At 38.7% G+C, this 9,642-nt stretch overlaps 1 pseudogene; it reads left to right on the forward strand.

The window, feature by feature from the left end:
* The first annotated feature begins 524 nt into the window (after positions 1–524).
* LOC107459018 (ASC1-like protein) overlaps positions 525–9,642 on the forward strand; it is a 16,241-nt pseudogene continuing 7,123 nt past the window's right edge.

Consider the following 9,642-nt stretch of genomic DNA (forward strand, 5'->3'; position numbering starts at 1 on the left):
TCTAACCTTGTCTGTGGTATTCTGAGTAGGATTCAATGATTGAATGACTGTGACGTGCTTCAAACTCCTGAGGGCGGGGCGTTAGTGACAGACGCAAAAGAATCAAGGGATTCTATTCCAACCTGATTGAGAATCGACAGATGATTAGCCGTGCTGTGATAGAGCATAGGAACGTTTTCACTGAGAGGATGGGATGTAGCCATTGACAACGGTGATGCCCTACATACAACTTGCCATGGAAAGGAGTAAGAAGGATTGGATGAATGTAATAAGAAAGTAGAGATTCAAGAGGAGCACAGCACCACCATACGCCTATCTGAAATTTCCACTATTGATTTACATAAGTATTTCTATCCCTTTTATTTTCTTTTTATTATTAATTTTCGAAACCCAAAACTATTTAATCTGCCTAACTGAGATTTACAAGGTGACCATAGCTTGCTTCATACCAACAATCTCTGTGGGATCGACCCTTACTCGCGTAAGGTTTATTACTTGGACGACCCAGTACACTTGCTGGTTAGATGTGCGAGGTTGTGAAGAATGTATGTAAGCCATGGTATTGTGCACCAAGTTTTTGGAGCCATTACCGGGGATTATTCGAGTTGTGTGAAAGTATAAGTCACAATTTCGTCCACTAGCCATTGATAATCAACATGGCCGAACCTAGAGAGGAAGGAGAGGACGTGAATCCAAATAAGGAATACCTTATAGGACGTCTCTCAAGCAAGAAGGAGTTCCCTATTGAGGATCCAAGGGAATCTGAGGCTCATATAGAGACCATAGAGATCCCATTAAACCTCCTTGTGCCATTCATGAGCTTTGAAGACTTTTCTTCCTCTGAAGAGGATGAAGATGTAACTGGAGAGTAAGTTGCTCAATATCTAGGAGCTATCATGAAGCTGAATGCCAAGTTATTTGGTAATGAGACTTGAGAAGGTGAACCTCCCTTGCTCATCAGTGAACTAGATACATGGGTTTAGCAAACCTTACCTCAAAACAGACCAGATCCTGGCAAATTCTTAATACCCTGTACCATAGGCACCATGACCTTTAAAAAGGCTCTGTGTGACCTGGGGTTAAGCATAAATCTTATGCCACTCTCTGTAATGGAGAAGCTGGGGATCATTGAGGTACATCCTGCCATATTTTCATTACAGTTGGTAGACAAGTCAGTAAGACAAGCTTATGGATTGGTAGAGGACGTGTTGGTAAAGGTTGAAGGCCTTTACATCCCTGCTGATTTCATAATCTTAGACACTAGGAAGGAGGAGGATGAATGCATTATCCTTGGAAGACCTTTCCTAGCCACAGTAGGAGCTATGATAGATGTTAACAGAGGAGAATTAGTCCTGCAATTGAATGGAGACTACCTTGTGTTTAAGACTCAAAGATGTTGAATCCCCACATCCAAACTCTAAGTTTGGTGTTGGGAGTCTACAACATTGACCTGATCACCTGTGAGGCTCCATGAGAGCCCACTGTCAAGATATTGACATTAAAGAAGCGCTTATTGGGAGGCAACCCAATTTTTATTTATCTAATTTTATTTTTATTTTTATTGTTCTTTTATGTTTTATTAGGTTCATGATCATGTGGAGTCACGAAAAAAATATTAAAATTAAAAATAGAATCAAAAATAGCAGAAGAAAAATCACACCCTGGAGGAAGGACTTACTGGCGTTTAAACGCCAGTAAGGAGCATCCTGGCGTTTGAACGCCAGGAATACACCCTGAGGAGAGCTAGCGCTGAACGCCAGTAACAAGCATGGAAATGGCGTTCAACGCCAGAAATATGCTGCAGGGATGTAAATCCTTGACATCTCAGGATCTGCGGACCCCACAGGATCCCCACCTACCTCAACTCACCATCTTTCCTCTTCTTCACATTCATCCTCTCTTCCCCATAAACACTCTTCACCAATCACCTCAATCTCTCTTCCCAATTACCCACCTTCACCACTCACATCCATCCACCCTTCCCCATAAACCTCACCTACCTTCAAAATTCAAAATCACTTTCCCACCCAACCCACCTAATATGGACGAACCTTAACCCCTCTCCCTCCACTATAAATACCCCTCCATTCTTCTCCATTTTCACACAACACAACCCTCTCTTCTCCACCTTGGCCGAAACACAACCTTCTTTTCATCTCCTCCATATCTTCTTCTTCTTCATCTATTCTTTCTTCTCTTGCTCGAAAGCGAGCAATATTTTAAGTTTGGTGTGGTAAAAGCATAGCTTTTTGTTTTTCCATAACCATTAATGGCACCTAAGGCCGGAGAAACCTCTAGAAAAGGGAAAGGGAAGACAAAAGCTTCCACCTCCGAGTCATGGAAGATGGAGAGATTCATCTCCAAAGACCATCAAGACCACTTCTATGATGTTGTGGCCAAGAAGAAGGTGATCCCTGAGGTCCCTTTCAAACTGAAGAAAAATGAGTATCCGGAGATCCGACATGAGATCCAAAGAAGAGGTTGGGAAGTTCTGACCAACCCCATTCAACAAGTTAGAATCTTAATGGTTCAAGAGTTCTATGCCAATGCATGGATCACTAGGAACCATGATCAAAGTATGAACCCGAATCCAAAGAACTATCTTACAATGGTTCGAGGGAAATACTTAGATTTTAGTCTGGAAAATGTGCGGTTGGCATTCAACTTGCCCATGATGCAAGGAGATGCACACCCCTACACAAGAAGGGTCAACTTTGATCAAAGGTTGGACCAAGTCCTTATGGACATATCTGTTGAAGAAGCTCAATGGAAAAGAGACTCCAAAGGCAAGCCGGTTCAATTAAGAAGACTGGACCTCAAGCCTGTGGCTAGAGGATGGTTGGAGTTCATCCAACACTCCATCATCCCCACTAGCAGCCAATCTGAAGTTACTGTGGATTGGGCCATCATGGTTCATAGCATCATGAATGGAGAGCAAGTAGAAGTTCATGAAGTCATCTCCCTTGAATTCTACAAAATAGCCGAAAAGCCCTCTACCTTGGCAAGGCTAGCTTTTCCTCATCTTATTTGCCATCTATGTTACTCCACTGGAGTTATCATAGAAGGAGACATCCCTATTGAGGAGGACAAGCCCATCACTAAGAAAAGGATGGAGCAAACAAGAGAGCCCACTCATGGAACCCAAGAGATGCATGAGGAAGCTCATCACCAAGAAATCCCGGAGATGCCTCAAGTGATGCACTTTCCTCCCAACAACTATTGGGAATAACGCAACACTTCTCTAGAAGATTTGAGTTATAATATGGATCAATTAAGGGTGGAACATCAAGAGCACTCCATCATTCTCCATGAAATTAGAGAAGATCAAAGAGCAATGAGGGAGGAGCAACAAAGGCAAGGAAGAGACATAGAAGAACTCAAGGACATCATTGGTTCTTCAAGAAGAAAGCGCCACCATCACTAAGGTGGATTCATTTCTTGTTCTTATTTTTCTATTTTTCGGTTTTTATGCTTATTATGTCATATATGTTTGTGTCTTTGTTACATGATCATTAGTATTTAGTAACTATGTCTTAAGGCTATGAATAATTCCATGAATCCTTCACCTCTCTTAAATGAAAAATGTTTCTAATTCAAAAGAACAAGAAGTACATGAATTTCAAAATTATCCTTAAATTTACTCTAATTATATTGATGTGGTGACAATACTTTCTGTTTTCTGAATGAATGCTTGAACACTGCATAATTTTGATCTTGTTGTTTATGAATGTTAAAATTGTTGGCTCTTGAAAGAATGATGAACAAAGAGAAATGTCCAAGGAAATAAATCCAGGCCTAAGCGGCTAAATCAAGCTGTCCCTAACTATGTGCTTGTGGCATGCAGGTCCAAGTGAAAAACTTGAGACTGAGTGGTTAAAGTCGTGATCCAAAGCAAAAAGAGTGTGCTTAAGAACTTTGGACACTTCTAACTGGGGACTTTAGCAAAGCTGAGTCACAATCTGAAAAGGTTCACCCAACTATGTGTCTGTGGCATTTATGTATCTGGTGGTAATATTGGAAAACAAAGTGCTTAGAGCCACGGCCAAGACTCATAAACGTATCTGTGTTCAAGAATCAACAAACTTAACTAGGAGACTCAATAACACTATCTGAAATTTTAAATTCCTATAGATGCCAATCATTCTAAACTTCAAAGGAGAAAGTGAGTTGCCAAAACTGTTCAGAAGCAAAAAGCTACAAGTCCCGCTCATCTAATTAGAATTAATATTCATTGATATTTTGGAATTTATAGTATATTCTCTTCTTTTTATCCTAAATGATTTTCAGTTGCTTGGGGACAAGCAACAATTTAAGTTTGGTGTTGTGATGAGCGGATAATTTATACGCTTTTTGGCATTATTTTTAGATAGTTTTTAGTATAATCTAGCTACTTTTAGGGATGTTTTCATTAGTTTTTATGCTAAATTCACATTTCTGGACTTTACTATGAGTTTGTGTATTTTTCTATGATTTCAGGTAATTTCTGGCTAAAATTGAGGGACCTGAGCAAAACTCTGATAAGGAGGCTGACAAAGGACTGCTGATGCTGTTGGAATCTGACCTCCCTGAACTCAAAATAGATTTTATGGAGCTACAAAACTCCAAATGGCACGCTCTCAATGGTGTTGGAAAGTCGACATCTAGAGCTTTCCAGCAATATATAATAGTCCATACTTTATTCGAGATTTGACGACGTAAACTGGCGCTCAACGCCAGTTCTATGCTGCATTCTAGAGTCAAACGCCAGAAACACGTCACGAACCAGAGTTGAACGCAAAAAATACGTTACAACTTGGCGTTCAACTCCAAGAGAAGCCTCATCTCATGTAAAGATCAAGCTCAGCCCAAGCACACACCAAGTGGGCCCCGGAAGTGGATTTCTGCATCAATTACTTACTTCTGTAAACCCTAGTAGCTAGTCTAGTATAAATAGGACTTTTTACTATCATGTTAGACATCCTGGATCCTGGATTGTATTTTTGATCCTGTGATCACATTTTGGGGGCTGGCCATTCGTCCATGCCTGAACCTTCATCACTTATGTATTTTCAACGGTGGAGTTTCTACACACCATAGATTAAGGGTGTGGAGCTCTGCTGTACCTCAAGTTTTAATGCAATTACTATTATTTTCTATTCAATTCAGCTATTCCTGTTAAAAGATATTCATTGCACTTTAACAGGATGAATGTGATGATCCGTGACACTCATCATCATTCTCACCTATGAACGCGTGACTGACAACCACTTCCGTTCTACTTTAGACCGGGCGCATATCTCTTGGATTCCTTAATAAGAATCTTCGTGGTATAAGCTAGATTGATGGCGGCATTCATGAGAATCCAGAAAGTCTAAACCTTGTCTGTGGTATTCCGAGTAGGATTTAGGGATTGAATGACTGTGACGAGCTTCAAACTAGGGATTGTTGGGCGTGATGACAAACGCAAAAGAATCAAGGGATTCTATTCCAACATGATCGAGAACCGACAGATGATTAGCCGTGCCGTGACAGAGCATTTGGACCTTTTTCACTGAGAGGATGGGATGTAGCCATTGACAACGGTGATGTCCTACATACAGCTTGCCATGAAAAGGAATAAGAAGGATTGAAGGAAGACATTAGGAAAGCAGAGATCCATCAGGGACAAGCATCTCCATACACTTATCTGAAATTCCCACCATTGAATTACATGAGTAACTCTATCTTTATTTTCTGCTTATTTATTATTATTATTCGAAAACTCCATAACATTTACTATCCTTCTAACTGAGATTTACAAGATGACCATAGCTTGCTTCATACTAACAATCTCCGTGGGATCGACCTTTACTCACGTAAGGTATTACTTGGACGATCCAGTGCACTTGCTGGTTAGTTGTGCGGAGTTGTGACTAAGTGTGATTCACGTTTGAGAGCGCTACCAAGTTTTTGGCGCCATTGTTGATAATCACAATTTCGTGCACCAAGTTTCATCACTTGTTTTATCTATCAAACTTTGATGATGCTAGGAGTCATCATTTGGTGGCCTTGCACTGTGGTCGTTCTATACTTTTAGAATTTTCTATTTCTGGTTCTAGTTTGTTCAGATAAACTGAAGTAAACAACATTTACAAAAATTGGGTAGACGATTGATATTTGGAAAGGGGCATAAGCAGTTGGATTTCCATAATGATGAGAGAAGAAAAAAGATTAGGAAGTTCAAATCAGCCTGGAAATGTGTTTATTTTCTATTAGCAAAAGTTTTTTCTCTTTTCGTAACTTATGATGAACCTTGTTTTACTAATAAAAGAAATTTTTGGGTAGGGCCAGGGAGCCTGGTCTGGCCAGATCAAAAGATTAAGTAAGATTATTTGCTTACAAACCCAGTTATTATCGTTATCCAGTTGCAATGTTTAATATCTTTCTGCAATCATTTTCCCCTGCTATAAATTTTGTGTTCAAATTAAGTCTGGTGATAGAGTTGTAAGCTCTAAACATTTCAGGTTGAAACTGAAGGCACTCTACATGTATGCTGCTGGATTTTATTCTTACTCTATCTTTGCTTTAATATTTTGGAAGAACATGGCGCTCTGACTTTGGGGTGTCCATGGGTCACCATGTGGCTACTTTCATTCTCATTGTGCTGTCTTACATTTTTAGGTGTGTTAATTTCTTATTGTCTTGTCATGCAAGTTTTTTTTTAAATTGTAATTTTGTGGAGATACAAATCTATAATTTTCTTAATTTGTTTGTGTTCATTTATATTTCGAAAACTTCAAACTGAAAGGGTTATATCTGTGACGATTCTTGATTACATCATGCTAATTCCTTTTCATTTTAAAATAATGTCCTCTTTTCACAATGACCTTGTTTATAATGAGTTGAGTTATATGGTGAATTTTAACTTGCTAAGGGAAATCTAAAGGATAATTACTGTATTAAAATCTTAAGCATCAATGGTAAATACAGTCATAGACACCATATTAACCATAGGTTCATAGTAAAACACGAGAGAGATTGTGGTCCTATTGCGCACGCTAGTTCTAATGCTAATTGATATAAATACACTTCACTTTGATATTTTTATACAACGGTATCATTTTTCTCTTCTATGTTAACACCTTCAGGTTTGCTCGTGTTGGATCTGTTGTTTTAGCTCTTCATGATGCTAGTGATGTGTTTCTAGAGATAGGAAAAATGTCCAAATACAGTGGTGCTGAAACAATTGCCAGCATTGCATTTATTCTATTTGTTTTATCTTGGGTCTTATTGCGCCTCATTTACTACCCATTCTGGATTCTCTGGAGTACAAGGATTGTATTACTTGTTTCTCAATATACATTAACATTCCTTCGTCTTTCCATTATAACTTTATGGGACAGACTGAAGTATGAAACACTGTCAGATATGCCTAGGGTCACCATTTGCATTATTTTGATTCTTTGGCATAGAATTCACCCAAAAACACACGGAACTCCAATTCTGAGCAGAATTATAATTATTTTCCGAGGGATAGTTTGTATATAAATCTTGCGCAATCTTATTATATGAACAAGTAAAATAAGGATTTCTCTTCCATGGTGTTTTGGTTTATTATTTATTTATTTGTCTCTGAGTATTTGTGTGTTTTTTTTTTTTTGCAGAAAAAAAAGAAGAAAAGGGGGGTCGGGGTATCATTTGTTTTCCTTTAGCTTTGTGGTTTCTTTTCAGTAATCTTTTATCCTATGTTGTATTTTCCCCTTCCTATCAAATAATAGCTCATATAAAAGATTCACTAAATTAGAAAGAAGATCTTTCCATGCATAAATTTCAACAATTGATTACGAAGTGTAATACTACAGTTGTTGGTTGTCTGTATAATCTTGCTTTTCGATGCTCAGTAGTTTTACATCTTTCTTTGCCAGCTATGAAGTTTTGCTCACATTGGATAAGGAAAGGCACAAAGTGGAGGGTCCAATATATTATTATGTGTTCAACAGTCTTCTATATTGCTTGCTTGTTCTGCATATATACTGGTGGATGCTGATATTTCAGATGCTTGTTAGACAAATTCAAGCAAGAGGAAAAATTAGTGATGATGTTCGATCTGGTAAGTTGAAAGATCCTGGCTTGCTAATGTAAACTCTTGATTCAAAGAGCATTGTTCTAAATATGTTTTGCATGCTTAGTGTGTTGGTGCACGAAATTGTGATCATCAATGGCGCCATCAACATGGTACACTCAATTGCAATCTCAACTCTTTATCACAACTTCGCACAACTAACCAGCAAGTGCATTGGGTCGTCCAAGTAATAAACCTTACGCGAGTAAGGGTCGATCCCACGGAGATTGTTGGTATGAAGCAAGCTATGGTCATCTTGTAAATCTCAGTCAGGCAGATTCAAATGGTTATGAATGATTTATGAATAAAGCATAAAATAAAGATAGAGATACTTATGTAATTCATTTTGAAGCTCGTCACAGTCATTCAATCATTGAATTCTACTCAGAATCCACAGACAAGGTTTAGACCTTCCGGATTCTCTTGAATGCCGCCATAAATTCTAGCTTATACCACGAAGATTCTGATTAAGGAATACAAGAGATATCCACTCAATCTAAGGTAGAATGGAGGTGGTTGTCAGGCACATGTTCATAGGTGAGAATGATGATGAGTGTCACGGATCATCACATTCATCAAGTTGAGGAACAATTGATATCTTAGAACAAGAATAAGCTGAATTGAATAGAAGAACAATAGTAATTGCATTAATACTCGAGGTACAGCAGAGCTCCACACCTTAATCTATGGAGTGTAGAAACTCCACCGTTGAAAATACATAAGAACAAGGTCTAGGCATGGCCGAGAGGCCAGCCCCCATGATCTAAGATAGCATAAAACTACTCAAAGATAGCTACCCAGATGATCTAATACAATAGCAAAAGATCCTATTTGTAGAAAACTAGTAGCTTAGGGTTTACAAAGATGAGTAAATGACGTAAAAATCCACTTCCGGGCCCACTTGGTGTGTGCTTGGGCTGAGAATTGAAGCATTTTCGTGTAGAGACTCTTCTTAGAGTTAAACGTCAGCTTTTGTGCCAGTTTGGGCGTTTAACTCCCACTTCTGTGCCAGTTCCGGCGTTTAACGCTGGGCAGTCTTGAGCTGATTTGGAACGCCAGTTTGGGCCATCAAATCTCGGGCAAAGTATGGACTATTGTATATTGCTGAAAAGCCCAGGATGTCTACTTTCCAACACAATTGAGAGCGCGCCAATTGGGCTTCTGTAGCTCCAGAAAATCCACTTCGAGTGTAGGAAGGTCAGAATCCAACAGCATCTGCAGTCCTTTTCAGCCTCTGAATCAGATTTTTGCTCAGGTCCCTCAATTTCAGCCAAAAAATACCTGAAATCACAGAAAAACAAACAAACTTGTAGTAAAGTCCAGAAAAGTGAATTTTAACTAAAAACTAATAAAAATATAATAAAAACTAACTAAAACATACTAAAAACATACTAAAAACAATGCCAAAAAGCGTATAAATTATCCGCTCATCACAACACCAAACTTAAATTGTTGCTTGTCCCCAAGCAACTGAAGATCAAATAAGATAAAAAGAAGAGAATATGCAATGAATTCCAAAAACATCTATGAAGATCAGTATTAATTAGATGAGCGGGGCTTTT

Source organism: Arachis duranensis, chromosome 7 (assembly GCF_000817695.3).
Source record: "Arachis duranensis cultivar V14167 chromosome 7, aradu.V14167.gnm2.J7QH, whole genome shotgun sequence".
Classification (NCBI taxonomy): domain Eukaryota; kingdom Viridiplantae; phylum Streptophyta; class Magnoliopsida; order Fabales; family Fabaceae; genus Arachis; species Arachis duranensis.